The sequence below is a fragment of the Dermacentor albipictus genome, chromosome 10, assembly GCF_038994185.2.
Source record: "Dermacentor albipictus isolate Rhodes 1998 colony chromosome 10, USDA_Dalb.pri_finalv2, whole genome shotgun sequence".
In the NCBI taxonomy this organism is placed as follows: domain Eukaryota; kingdom Metazoa; phylum Arthropoda; class Arachnida; order Ixodida; family Ixodidae; genus Dermacentor; species Dermacentor albipictus.
Genome location: NC_091830.1, coordinates 80,710,051 through 80,724,180, shown reverse-complemented (window position 1 = coordinate 80,724,180; position 14,130 = coordinate 80,710,051).

Sequence of the window (14,130 nt, the reverse complement as noted above, 5' to 3'; positions counted from 1 at the left end):
AATGAGAACTGTCTTGCTTTCATGGTGATTCTGTGCTGACTAATACATTTGAATTTTCCAGAAGACAACAAAGGGTGATGAAATGTTAACATTTTGTTGCTAACCTGCCACGTCCTTTTTGGCAAGTTTGCTATGGGTTCTTTCTTATATGTTGTCTTTTCACAGTAGCCATCTTGAGAACTAGCCATAGTCGTGTGTACTTACAGCAAAAGTTGGTGACACATTTTGAAAAGCGGCTCGACACTGCCATCCGAGAGTCAATCGACTTACATGGATTAGTTATTTTACTCTATTTACAAGAGTCCTGCACCACGCACTAAGGGTAACTTGACACACACTGCTGGAGTCATCAGACTCATCAAGAATAGTTGCCCGAATCCTCCAGCAGTGGTCATGTCACCCTTTTATCTTGAGTCGTTCGACTCATTTAGAATTGTTAACGGACTCCCTCAGCACTAGTCTTGTAACCCTTTTGAGAGGGTATAGGCGACTATTACAACAGAGTGTGCATGACTATTGTGTGTGGAGTCACGCAAACACCTTGTATTGAGCACGGATAGTCTCGGGACTCTCTGCCGAAAGAGAGTTCGGGTGTCTCCCACAAAGTGTGTCGTATACGTGGCGAGTCCAGACTCTCCGAAAAGAGTAAGAGGTACTCTTTTTTTTCTTAGTGTGAAGGTTGCTTGAAAAATAGCCTTCTAGAACGAAGTATAATATTCAAAAGCTACATGTGGATGGCCGAAACTCGCTGTACGACGCATACGCTCCGCGACCGTGATTAACCAACGGCTGCCTTCACATTGATTGTGCATCACAACACATTTGTCATCATAGCCTTCACATTCTGCTAAAAAAATTTAAAGTTTTTTCATTATTTCCAAAATCTGTTTGAAGGCGTTTGAACGCTGCGGGTTCGGTTATGACCCTAAAACACACTTGATTAGTAGACGTGCGAATACGTGCCAGAGAGCTAATTTACTAAAACCAAATTAAAAAATTTTAGTGTTCAGATTTTAGAACACAGCAAGTAAATAAGGCATAACGACTGCGTAAAAAAGGTGCAAATATCGCAACGAGTGTGCTCGTTGACGCGTGACTGCACAAATCGCTTCCGTTTCTTCTTTGGCTTTCGGACCATGGACTATGGTCTCTGGCCACAGGTTGAACACGCAGCGTTCAAACCAATTCAAAGATATACCGGATTTTTGCTTTACAGCCACTTTCCTGTAGATCCAAGGCAAAATTCTAGTGCTTCGCCTGCACAAAGCTCGGGTAATTGTCATCGCCGTGTTAAGAACATGCGGTGAAGCGCGTTGTGCGGAATCGTTCTGCGACCAGGAACGTCGAGAAGCACAAAAAATGTAGGCCTAATATGTTGATTAAGTGCATTTTGATGCTAGGAAAACTACGTTGCTTGTGTTCTTTTGAACCATGTAGTGTTTGTAAGCTTCCAATCTGAAGCTAAATAAAAATCAAGCTTTCATAATCGATCGTGTAAATAGTATACTAAATATCGTCTTTTTCGAATGCGAATGGAATACGAATAGTAAGTATAGAATGCCGAGCAGACTAACGTAGACGCACATATTTACAGCAGGCACATTTATTTCACGCTTGTACTTAATAGGCTGTGAATTATCACGGACAATAGGAATCGACGAGATCACCACAACCGTCATGAAAGTACCTGCACGAATAGCCACTTCACGCGTCTAGAGCTATAGATATATAGTTGCAAACAAGCTCTCCTGCAATGACAGGCTGCAGCCAAAATCGCAAAACGAATAGTTGAAGAAATATCAGAATTTATGGAACAGGAAAAGGAAAAGCTATGGAGACATTTGTTTGCACTAGGTACAATGAAGGGCCTGTTACAAGGAAACATCACTGGCTGTAACATAAAAGCTACAACTGCTCCATGACTAGACTGCCAGATAGACGGGAAGCAGACCAATCAGCAAAAATAGCCGGTTGTCCTGTATTTGGGAAAAAGAAGGGGAACCGACGTGCCCGGTTTTTTAGACACTGTTTTTGGAAGAGCGCTCGCACATATTTGTTAGTCAGCAGCGTATGAAACCAACAGATAATGAAGAAAAGGAAAGCATAGGGGAAACGATTTGCTGTCTTTAATTGAAGCGTAAGAATGAGAAGCTTATAAGAAATGGAGGAAAAACATGACTTGCTGACGGTGAGAACCGAACCCACCACCTCCACGTTACGCGCGCGTTGTATTGAAATTTCTGCTACGAAGACAACACTTCCTACGTCCATTCATTATTGGGATGTTATGCATGTTTACAAAAGATCTAGGCCAAGGAGTGTTAACCAGTGTCACACTTCCACCGCGAAAGCGACAACAATGCTTGCATTGCGGATTTTGTTACTGCGTTGTTTTGGAATCTTGCTCTCTGTTTTAATTCTGCTAATTGTATTATAAACCAATTTACACCTTCAAGGGTGCTTTCTGTCTATAACGCACGCCCTTACGTCCTTATGGACGTAAGCGTGTGAGTTATAGATTCATTTGCACCCTTAAAGATCCTTAAGGCTGTAAATTAGTTTACAGCGTATAATTTGAGATACTTTGTTCAGCAGGTGGCGAACACTAACCAGATTTTAACAGTAAGTTGCTGCGAAATATTTGGTTGGCGTTAATGTTCGCAAATATAGAATAGTTCACGCCTGCGCAATCACTCAGCCTTAGCTAACACGCCAGTCTACAGAGTTGTACTTGACAAAGAGATGTTCCTTGCTAGCGTAACAAAAGATGACTGGTCAGAAGTTGTATCATCTAATGAACCTCAAAAAGCTTTTTCAACATTTTGAAAGACACTTGTATCGCATTTCAACTCCCACTCTCATAAAATAAAATGCAGAAAAAGGCATCATCACCACAAAGCTTGGCTTACAGATAGCCTTCTGAAAGCAATGCAGTCTCGTGAAAATTTGTACAACAAAAAGCCAAGAAGCAACCTTTCAATACTAAGCTACTTGCCCGTTACAAAAATTTTCTAACATATTTTCTGCACAGCTGAGAAGTGCGAAGAGCAATTATAACGAACAAAAAATTATAGGATGTGCTAATAACACAATGAAAAAGTTGGAAATAGTTAACACCTTTTTAAACCTTAGCTCTCATAACGTCATTTCGAGAATCATTCACAATGACATGGTATACATTAATCCGCTTGATATTGCAAATGCCTTTTGGGATGCTTTCTTCAATTAAACTTATAATTCCGCTTCATGCTGTAACATGTCCTCTAGACGCTTACCTCATTCATTTTTCCTTCTTCCAACAACACCTGATGAAATAATTTTAGGAATTATAGCCTTTAAAGCTACTAGTGCTGGCCTAGTCAATATTAACGCTCACCACATTAATAAGATCGCGCAACATGTTGCTAACCTGTTCTCAGCTATCATTAACCTGATTTTTAAAACTGGTGTTTTTCAACGTGAACTCAGACGCGGTCGAGTCATTCCCATTTTCAAAAAAAGCTGATCGCACTTTTACACAGAATTAGAGACCCATTTTCGTTTGTCCATTTTTTAATAAAGTTATTGAAAAACTTATCGAAAAGCGTCTAACAAAATATTTTGATAATTCTACTATTCTTTCCCCTTATCGGTTTGACTTTCGTTCTGGCTTTTCAACTAATCTAGCACTTATATCTCCCACTGATTATCTTAAAAAAGCGAATGAAGATATATGTGCAGCCTCGATATTAGCTAACCTATCCAAGGTCTTCGACACAATTAATCACGCAATACCTTGTGCTAAACTTGAAGCCATTACAATAACTGGTCCGCCTCGGCTTCTAATCCATAGTTACAAGATAGACACAAGTCGTTAACACTTCTGGGTACTACTCTAAAGAAGCTACTACTAAAATTGGCGTACCACGGGGGTCCATATTGGGTCCTCTACTTTTCCTAATTTATATTAATGATCTGCCTAGTTGCCTCTCCTCATCGAAGTGTATGCTTCAGGCTGATGATACTACTATATTTAGTTCTAACAATTGTGTATCAACGCTAACACGTAAGCTAAACGAAGATCTCGTGAAAATTTCCACAAGGTGTGAAAACAAGCTGCAGATTCACCATAATAAGACCAAATTTGTCGTCTTTGCCTCACATCAGCTATCGCCTGAGCTCTTTCAGTCTTTCACCTATCTATGCACCTATTTCAGTCTATCACAATCACCTTACCTCTGCATTTGATCATTGCACGTATTTAGGTGAGTAATTTGATCGCCATTCTAAATTTCACCTTCACACAGCTAGTGTGAAAAAAAAATGGCACAAGGAATACGCGTTTTAATCAAAGGACGACCATATTTCTCACTTTCTACTCTGACTTCGCTTTATTATGCTTTTGCTCATTGTCATATTAACTATAACATTGAATCATGGGAAACACTTATAACAGTCACCTAACTTCGCTGCAAGTCATTAAGAATCGAGCTATTCGACTAATAACATTTTCACTTCCTAGCATTAGCGCAAATCAGCTATTACATGCACATAATATTTTGAATGGAACTGATCTTGTTAAATATAACCTGCTGTAATTATTTTTAGTGCAGTATACAATGATATTGCAGTAGCCATCATACCAAAGACATCCATTACTAATATAAATATTACTAGATTTGCAGAAAATATGAACTTCATTTTACCCTTCGTTCGCACGAAATATGTAAGCCGTCTACACTTTTCAGCTTTATCTCTGTGGAACACATAACCATCCCCTAAAATTGCTCTATCCTCAGAGATTTCGTACAGAAATTAAGCAATTTCTTTTGGCTTCCGCCGACTTTCCCATATGAGTGTAGTGTGTCTTGTATTTTTAACTTTCACTTTGTTTCTCTATTTGTCTGCGGTATTTCTTTTACTTTCTTTTTCTTCTTAAGCTATTTTTGTAGTGCCATCTTTTGTTGACTAATCCGAAGCCTTGTTATTGTTTAACGCATTCATCTGCTGCTTTTCTGTTCATGTATGCCTTCTAGCCTAAAACGTTTATTATCGTAAGTTTTACATGTTGCCATTGTTGTTTTTATTATTAATTCTAGTCATCATGCACAGGAGGTCCCATTTCAGTTTCTAACTACGGGACCTCCTTCTGTATATAATTATAATGTAATTATACCCATTTTTGTCATGAATAAAACTGATTCTGATTCTGAATGCGAATAAAATATTACACCCCAACTATTTGTATTCGGAAGTTCGAATATTCGACCAACCCATAGTAAACACATTAATAAAGCTAAAGCCCTCGATAACATGCTGGTAAATTTACTGTGTTCCATAAGCTACGCGGACGTTAGGCCATCATGAAACGTCTATAGGCAAATTTTTTACTTCAGGTCAGTTCATATTAGAGCCTTTAGAACATCATACGTTCTTAAAATACACTTCACAGTTATAGCAACGATTATAGTGACTTAAAACATGGGCCTCTTGAATTTCCTGTCTCTCACAGCTGCTACCTCACTTGTCGTCGGAATCGCGGTGATGAGCAGCGGCTACTCGCTCACTTGGTGTGCGGGGATTATCATAACAGAGAAAGGCCGCAAAGGACCCCAAGCGCCCTGATTAATATTAACATGTTTACTGCTTAGCAATAATAATTATATGCTCCCTATAAAGTGAATGGTTATCGCATGCGTCGTATGCACTGCACGTTTCCTTGCATCTATTGCGATAAATAATTTGCTGGTTTTTGATTATTTGAGAGTGCGGACAGGGTAGCCGTCTTTGAGCACCTTTATTGAGCGTATGTGAGGATTGCTTGCTAGTACAACCCTCTTGTTCTCACCGTCTTTAATGGTTCTAAGACACCGTTCGAGTTACAGGGACACTGCTTCCCTGCGAATAGTTACAACGCATATTAACACAGACAGCCCACTATACACATATAAAATTAGCACGCAAACAAATGCCTTACTTGTGCTAATATAGGGAAGGGGGGGATAATTATTTTCGGAACTTCGGCCCAGTTTGGCCACCAAGTTCATGCTTGCTATCAAATTGAAAGCTCTTCCTTGTAGTAAATAAAATAAACGAAAAGATGATTTCAGGTGCTGCGAAAACTACCGTTATGTGGTTGACATTATCAATACCATCTACGTGTAAACAAGCGTTGCTCAAGGCCGCCGGAACCCCTGCTCCAGCTGCACACAGGTATAAAATGGTGCAGAACAGAAGCCGCCCAGTTACTAGGTATTGCTAACCCAAGACAGTTGGAATATTCACGAGCCGGCCAAACAAAAGTTTTCCACAGGTACGTAACTGAGGGCCCTATAACGCAAAACTATTCCAATCTGTTTTTATTCCGATCTCCTGACGTCAACGTTACGTAACTGCCGACACAAGGGCCGGGTGGTGACCCGCAGCATTGTTTGAATAGCCCAATCAAACGCTGTCCTCCTTTGTAGGATGTCAGTTTTGTTGGCTTTAAAAACGAAAATACCATTGTCTACATTGAGCAGTTTTTCGTATATAATTAGCTAACAGGAGGCGAGGAGCGCGCTGCAGTAAAGAGGGTTTCGATGGGGCCGAGCCAGCGCAGTGAAAATAGCAGGATTACTAGGATCCGCCATTCGTTACTTTGCTTGTGATGGATGGTCCAAAATCACGGCGGCATGCAATGGAAATTTAATAATCCTACTAAAACGGATCCTCAGCAAAGAAGAGTTGGCAGAGCGATGTCGTATACGTGCTGAAATGTTTCGATACCTTATACTGCCTCGCAAAAAGATTGTGAAAGGGGAATAAATCCATGTTCTCCGGCAGGTGCGAGTAACCAGTGCCTGAGCTATAAGCGGCCAGCCACCTTCTATTTCTTTCGAAACGGGGTGGTCCCTGGATGCTAAGAAAAACACTCATTTTTGTTCGGCATATTAAGGCATCTTTAACGGGTACACGTCACTTTGACGCGGTGAGCTTTTGCTGTGTTGTGACGTCACATGACAGACAGGCAAAGTGGGCGTGGCCCGAAACCTTTTGACCAAAAGCAGATGGCTAACTGAAAAAAAAAGCGTCGAATCAGAAATTTTTTTTTCTTTTTGTTCGGCCTAACCATGTATAATCATTTTGCTCATATTATATCTGATAGGGCGTGCTCACAGTTCTCGTGACGTCTCCTCACAGGCAGGTGAAGCGGATGTGACCTAAAATGTTTTTTTTCCATCAGGTAGAGCGGATAGTAGAATTGGAATACAAAAGTTTGGAACAGCTTTACGTTATAGTGCCCTCAGCCTACGAAACCACGTTCACATACTTTCACGCAGTGAAAACTTGTAACTTGTGTAATTAGACACGTGTTTGAGCAGACCACGCGCATTCGTTGTGCCACAGCAACACGAACTCTCAACGTGACGACACTTTCACCTCAATGGTCTTTTTCTCTATGGTTTTGCTCAGTCAATGCACAGTATAATTAAGGACAGTTACTCGCCACAATCTCGCCTCAAGAACTGCTCTGCAGGGCCGGAACGAAGTTAACGGCAGATTTACTCTGGTGGCGCGTTAGCCGTCGTCTGCTACGGCTGGGCCGACATAGGCGGCACTACCTTCGAGGCCACGCCGTGCGGGAATATAACACAGCAGGAGAAAAGTAGTTGGTGCTACTTTTAAACATTGACTGGTTTTACGGACGCGTGGAAGCAAGCGCCATCTGCTGGTGCGGCAAAGAACGAAGCGGTGCAGGCGTCCCTCCGCTGCCACCGCTGCCACGGTGATGATGATCCGTTGGCATCCCCAATGAAAAGGGGCGGGAAAAATCGTCACATAGCCAGCTTCTGTGACTCAGGTATGCTATAAATGCTTTTTCTTCTAGCATTCTTGTGTACATCTTGTTTTTCTTCTCTATCACCTTGTGCCGCCGCGTATGCTTGTAATGAATCCAGTCGTTTTTGCTTTTTCCCCTCCAATACACTAAACATCTCTTGCTTATCCAGACTGCTGACCGGTTGATGCTTCCGCCTACATTAAATCTAAGCGCTTCTGCAAGTTGTACGTTATATAGTGATCTCGCTGGATGAATCCATTCGCATTCCATTAGGATGGATCGAGAGGTTACTTAGATTTTGCTGCAGCATACACGTGTCTCATCCGATCTCGCGGATGCGTGGAGGTGAGCGCCATCTGCTGGTGCTGCCAGGAACCCAGTAACGCACGCGGTGCGCCTTTCAAATTTTTTTCTACGGACACGACAGACCCATTGGGAGATAGAGCTATACAGCTTTGCTAAATACAGCGTATGCAAACTGCTGCCCGCGATCTGTCGAAACTCTCCCGGGACAGATGAGGAACGCAGCCCACGCAGACACGAAGGCTTGGGCAACAGATTCGGCAGTGATTTCTGGTATGGGCAAGGATTCAGGCCAAGGCTTAAAAGGTTCCATGGTTCTTAGAAGATAGTTCCAGCTGCGAGAGAAAGGAAGGGCTTCAATCACGTCGATGCTAGCGTGGTAGAAGCGTCGGGGACTTGGGTACAGCGGTTGCAGTGAGAGAGACGGCCTTATAGACCTTCCCAACCAACGAAGCAAGACGATCGAGGGACAACTAGTCCGCAGCAGCCAGAACAACGCTGACGGACTGGGACGTAAGCTGCAGAAATAACTCCTTCGTCAAACTGCCCTGCGGGCACATGTCACTTTCGCCTAAAGAGCCACCGCATGCTGTTGAGCAGTGGTGAAGGCTGCCCGCCGGTCGCCGAGCTGTTGGAGGCACGCGCGCTTGGTTGGCGTTGTGAGTTGCAGAATTTTATGGTCAATCGTTGGAGGCGTGTGCCACTTACCCGCTCGGAATCAACATCGCCCAACCTGTGAGCCACAGCTAATGGCATAGATGAGAGGAGGTGCCATGTATTCTTGTCTAAAAACATCGAATCGCTGCCTGTTCGTGGTGTCGTGCCCCTGCGACTTGTCAGACATGCTAGCAAGTGGCAAAAACTATGTGTTCTCTTGTCTCAGACACTTGTTACTAATGCTTTCGGGTGATATTGAGTCCAACCCTGGCCCGGACAATGATGCTGTTTTGGCTACTGTATTAGCAACCGTCCAGAGAATCTAATCCAGACAAGTAGACATTCGCAGCGAGCTTCAGGTTATGAATCAGTGGAGGGCGTCGGTCGACGTTGAACTGAAGCAATTGTCAGCCAGGATTCGGGCCGTTGAAGTACATATAGTTAACGTAAAAAGCGCCCATGCCTCTGCAGTCCCTCCACCATCCGTACCAGACAGCGTCGCACTACAGCTAAAGATAATAGAATCGCGCTGCGACGATGCTGAAAACTGGCAACGCCGATCCAATTTACTTTTTTTTGGCATCCCTGATGACCCTGCAGAGACATGGTCGACTTCCGAGAAAAATGTTATCGACTTGTGTTCGGAAATTCTGGGTATTACCATTGTGCCATCCCAGATTGAACGTGCCCACCGCCTTGGACGACATCAGCCAAATAAAATTAGGCCTATCATTGTAAAGTTCATGCACTTTAAAGACAAAGATAACGCTATAGCATTAGGTAAACAATTTAAGGGCACTGATTATGCTGTTCGGGAGGACTTTTCGCTCCAGACGCGTATCGCCAGGAAAAAGTTGCGTGAGTACAGCAAGGCTTTAAATGTTCCTTTCAAGCTTAATGTTGATAGACTGCGCGTGGGCGGCATATATTATGTGTATGACCCTGCGTCAGACACGGTCATGAAATCACCAAGATAGCTAAACCGTAGGCCGACTTCACGCACTACTCACAACTCCTGTCAAACTTACACCAAGCAGTCTCGGTTACCTCTTTCTTTATCTGTTTCATTTACAAACATTAGAAGCTTGCTTCCGAAACGTGACCAATTTTGTTCTTTTCTTGACGATAGTAACTCTGATATCGTTGTCCTAACAGAAACTTGGCTTACCCCTGAAATCAACGATACGGAAATATTTCCTGATAACAACTCTTACAATGTTTACCGCCATGATCGTGGAACTAAAAGGGGAGGAGGCGTCCTGCTAGGCATAAAGAATAAGTTTTCTTCCTTTCTAATTGATTCTAAATCTGATCTCGAAATTGTTTGGTGCGCATGCTCATCATCATCGACTAAGGTACTTATTGGTGTGTGTTATCGACCACCTGACTTTCGCCATTCCTTCGTGGATGAATTTCACAATAGTATAGCCACAGCTGTGGAGCTATTTCCTTCTGATTACATGTACATTTTTGGAGATTTTAATTATCCCCTTATTGATTGGTCTTCCTTGTTTTCTCCCTGCCGTAATTCTATGGACTTCATTAACTTAGCTTTAGATTTTAATTTATTTCAGGTCATTAACGAACCCACTCGTGGTCAAAATTTGTTAGACTTAATGCTTACCTCTGCTCCTGATACAGTCGGACAAATACTCACCCTCGATGGATTCAGTGATCACAAATTACTACAAATACCTCTTTACATACCTCTTGAAGATGTCAGCTTTACATCCAAGAAAATAAGAAACTATAATAAAGGTAACTATAAAGATATGAATTCCGATCTTGAAATGTTCTTCCGCCAAGAATTTATGCCCTCTTTTTCTGCACGTCCCGTTGATGAAAACTGGACTCTTTTCAAAGATAAAATTTCTTCTCTAATTGACAAGTATGTTCCATTGATTACCATATCTAACAGCAGGACTAACCAATGGTTCAACAAGTACCTTCATAGGCTAAAAAATAGGAAAAAACGCTTATACCAGAAAGCCAAGCAAAACCCGACAGCTTGGGTTGAGTACAAAAACTTTTTAAAAACTTACTGCTCTGCTATATCTGCTGCCAAAGATAAATATTACAACCGTGATCTTCCCTCACTCCTCAAATCGGACCCAAAAAGGTTTTGGAAAACAATTTCACCGGACAATGGCTCCACTCGCATTTCCCTGCACGGAGCCAACAACGTACCTCTAGCTGACCACGAGTGCCCTGTCGCTCTTAACAATTTTTTTTCATCAGTATTTACGACGGAGGATCAGTCCACTGTACCCCTTATCCCTGAACCCGACTACCCTTACATGTAACCTATTAACATCACCGTCGAAGGTATATCGCGTCTAATTACAAACCTCAAATTATCTACATCTGCCGGTATTGATAACATTAGCTCCAAAATACTAAAAAACACTGTCTCCGTTTCTAGCCAAATATTACTTCACATATTCCGACAATCATTATCATCCGGTCGCCTCCCTTCTGACTGGAAAATTGCTAAGGTAGTGCCTGTATTTAAGGCGGGAGATAGAAATTCGCCTGGTAACTACCGTCCTATCTCCTTAACTTGCATTTCTTGTAAATTACTTGAGCATATCATCGCTTCTCATGACTACAGCCACCTTGAGTCAAATAATTTCTTTTTTACTAACCAACATGGCTTCAGGAAAGGGTTTTCATGCGATTCACGGCTATTTGAACTTACAACCGACCTACATTTTAGCATGAATAACAACAAACAAACCGATTGTATATTTCTTGATTACTCGAAAGCCTTTGACCGTGTCGCTCATTGTCGTCTAATCTCGAAATTATCTTCACTCCAGCTAGATTCGGTAACTCTTTCTTGGCTACGGAATTTTTTGTCACTTCGCCAGCAGTTCACAGTTGTTAACAGTTGCTACTCACCCCCTTGCTATGTGACTTCCGGTGTTCCACAAGGCAGTGTTTTAGGACCCTTACTATTTCTAATATACATCAACGACCTGCCTACTAACATATCTTCTTCCATCCGTCTTTTTGCTGACGATTGCATAATTTACCGCACCATTAATTCTATCGACGACCACATCGCACTTCAAAATGACCTCAAGAATGTTTCTGATTGGTGTAGTACCTGGCAAATGCCTCTTAACGAATCTAAATGTAACGTTATCACTTTTAGCCGTAAGCACGTCAATTCTCAATTCACCTACTTTCTTAACTACTCTCAGGTCTCGGAAGCATCTTCATATAAATATCTCGGAGTTCACCTCGCTCCTAACCTGTCCTGGGCATCCCACATCACCGCCATTTGCGCCAAAGCCTCACGAACTTTGGGGTATTTACGAAGAAACTTAAAGAACGCCCCACCCAGCATCCGGAAGCTTGCATATGCAGCATTTGTCCGGCCTCAACTAGAATTTGCAAGTCCTATGTGGTCGCCTCATCAAAAATATCTAATCAATATGCTAGAAGCCGTACAGAACAGAGCAGCACGTTTTATTTCTTGCGATTATAACTATTCTCATAGCGTAACTGAAATTAAACAGAATCATGACATCATTTCACTTGAAACTCGCCGTTGCATCGCACTTCTCTGTTTGTTCCACAAGTACGTTAATGGTAATAGGCTGTCTCCGCTACCTCTCGAAAGGCCTTTGCGCATGTCAAAACGCCTCCATAATAATTTCAGTTACTCGCGCATCTTCGGTCACACATTAACCTTCAACAGCTCTGCGCTTCCACGTGCCATTTCTCTGTGGAACGATTTGCCCGACACTATCGCTTCCTTAACAAACCATGATTCCTTCCGCAACCAAGTCAGCAGTCATCTTTCAAAAACACCCTTTTAATCTGTTCACAAACTTATTGCTTTTCATTGATATTTTTCACCTGCATCGTGGTTTGTACTGCGCATCAGTTACATTTTTTAAAGTGCTGAATCTCTTGTGTTTGAATGCTTTATAGAAGAAATGTATAAGTGCCACTTGCTACATAATATGTTCACTAGCTCATATAGTACTGTTTCTGTTTATACCCCCCCTTACGTCATGCTCCTACGGGGGCCTGTAAGGTCATTGTAAATAAATAATAAATATTCTCCAAGTTAACGCGGAATGGTCCAGTGAACCAAATGGCCCATCGATCGAAAAAGGCGGTGGCCTAATTTCCCACTGCCTGCGACGCCACGTCCAGTGCGCGCTTGGACGATGCACATAGGGCGAAGGAAACACCTGCTGCCGCGCTGGCACGCCAGGTGTCGAGGGAGGGGAGAAGGCAACGCCGCAACGCCACGTCATCCTTGATCTCACAAGCCAGTGTTACCCGCACGTTGCTTGCAAGCACAAGCTTTCGTCTGCATTCTAACTTCGCCTTGAAAATCGCTATAATGGTATTACCGCATGAAAAACATAGTAAATTTAGAATGAAGAACATTGGCGGTAGTGAGTTTTGAACCTACGACCTCACGCTCAGAAGCCGAGTGTCTTAGCCCTTGAAGCAGCCAAGCGTCTCAACGCACTCTTTTGCCGGCGAGGAGTTGTTAACTCGAAGGTCCGCTCAGCGGTGTTCAATTGGACATCAATGTTTTCGCATTCACAACTCATAGGAAGTGCTTAAGTGTCCTCGGATGTATTTTTTTAACCATTGAGGACTGGACAGAAAGAGGTGCTCGAAGCGCACTCATTTTTTTAGAAAACTACAGCCATCAAAGTGGCATATAGCGCCTTCTGCAAGCCATTGTCATTGACCTAAAATACCCTAAAACAATCATTTTAACAACATTTGAGTTAATAAATGACCTACGCACTGATTTAATTATCGCTATGCATTATCGCGATATTAGAGTGTGTGTGAGGTCTTGCAGCCAAATTTCAGGTAAATTTCTTTTTATCTGGATCGCTGACAGGAAAAAGAAGTCCATACGATTTCCATGTATTTGTCAAAGTCCCACTCAGTGTTATAGAGCAATTTTTCCCAGAAGGGTGTCTTCAAAGGAACAATATCAGCTTCTATTTTTCGCACAACTAACATACGGGATAAGAGCAGAGTCCGCAGTCAAGCTAAGAAATTGACTGAGTATGGCTCCATCGTACCCCTGTTTACATCAAGTCTCTTAGGTGTCAATCTGTGATTGTTTTACGGCTGCTGCTGATAAATGCATTTGTTCGTGCCTGCTTTTCTTGATGCTAAGGTGAACACGCTTGATAAACGTAAAGCGTGCGTGAAGAGTTGTATACCTGCTTCGTGTGATATATTCTTAGTAGGATAGTTGCTGTGTGATGGATAGCTTGCGAACATCTGCAAATGATATAGTTTGAGCAAAGCTACAGTTGCGTTTGTGCCAGCTATTACGTCGATCGGAAATATGCGGAATTTCATTTAAGACACTCAGC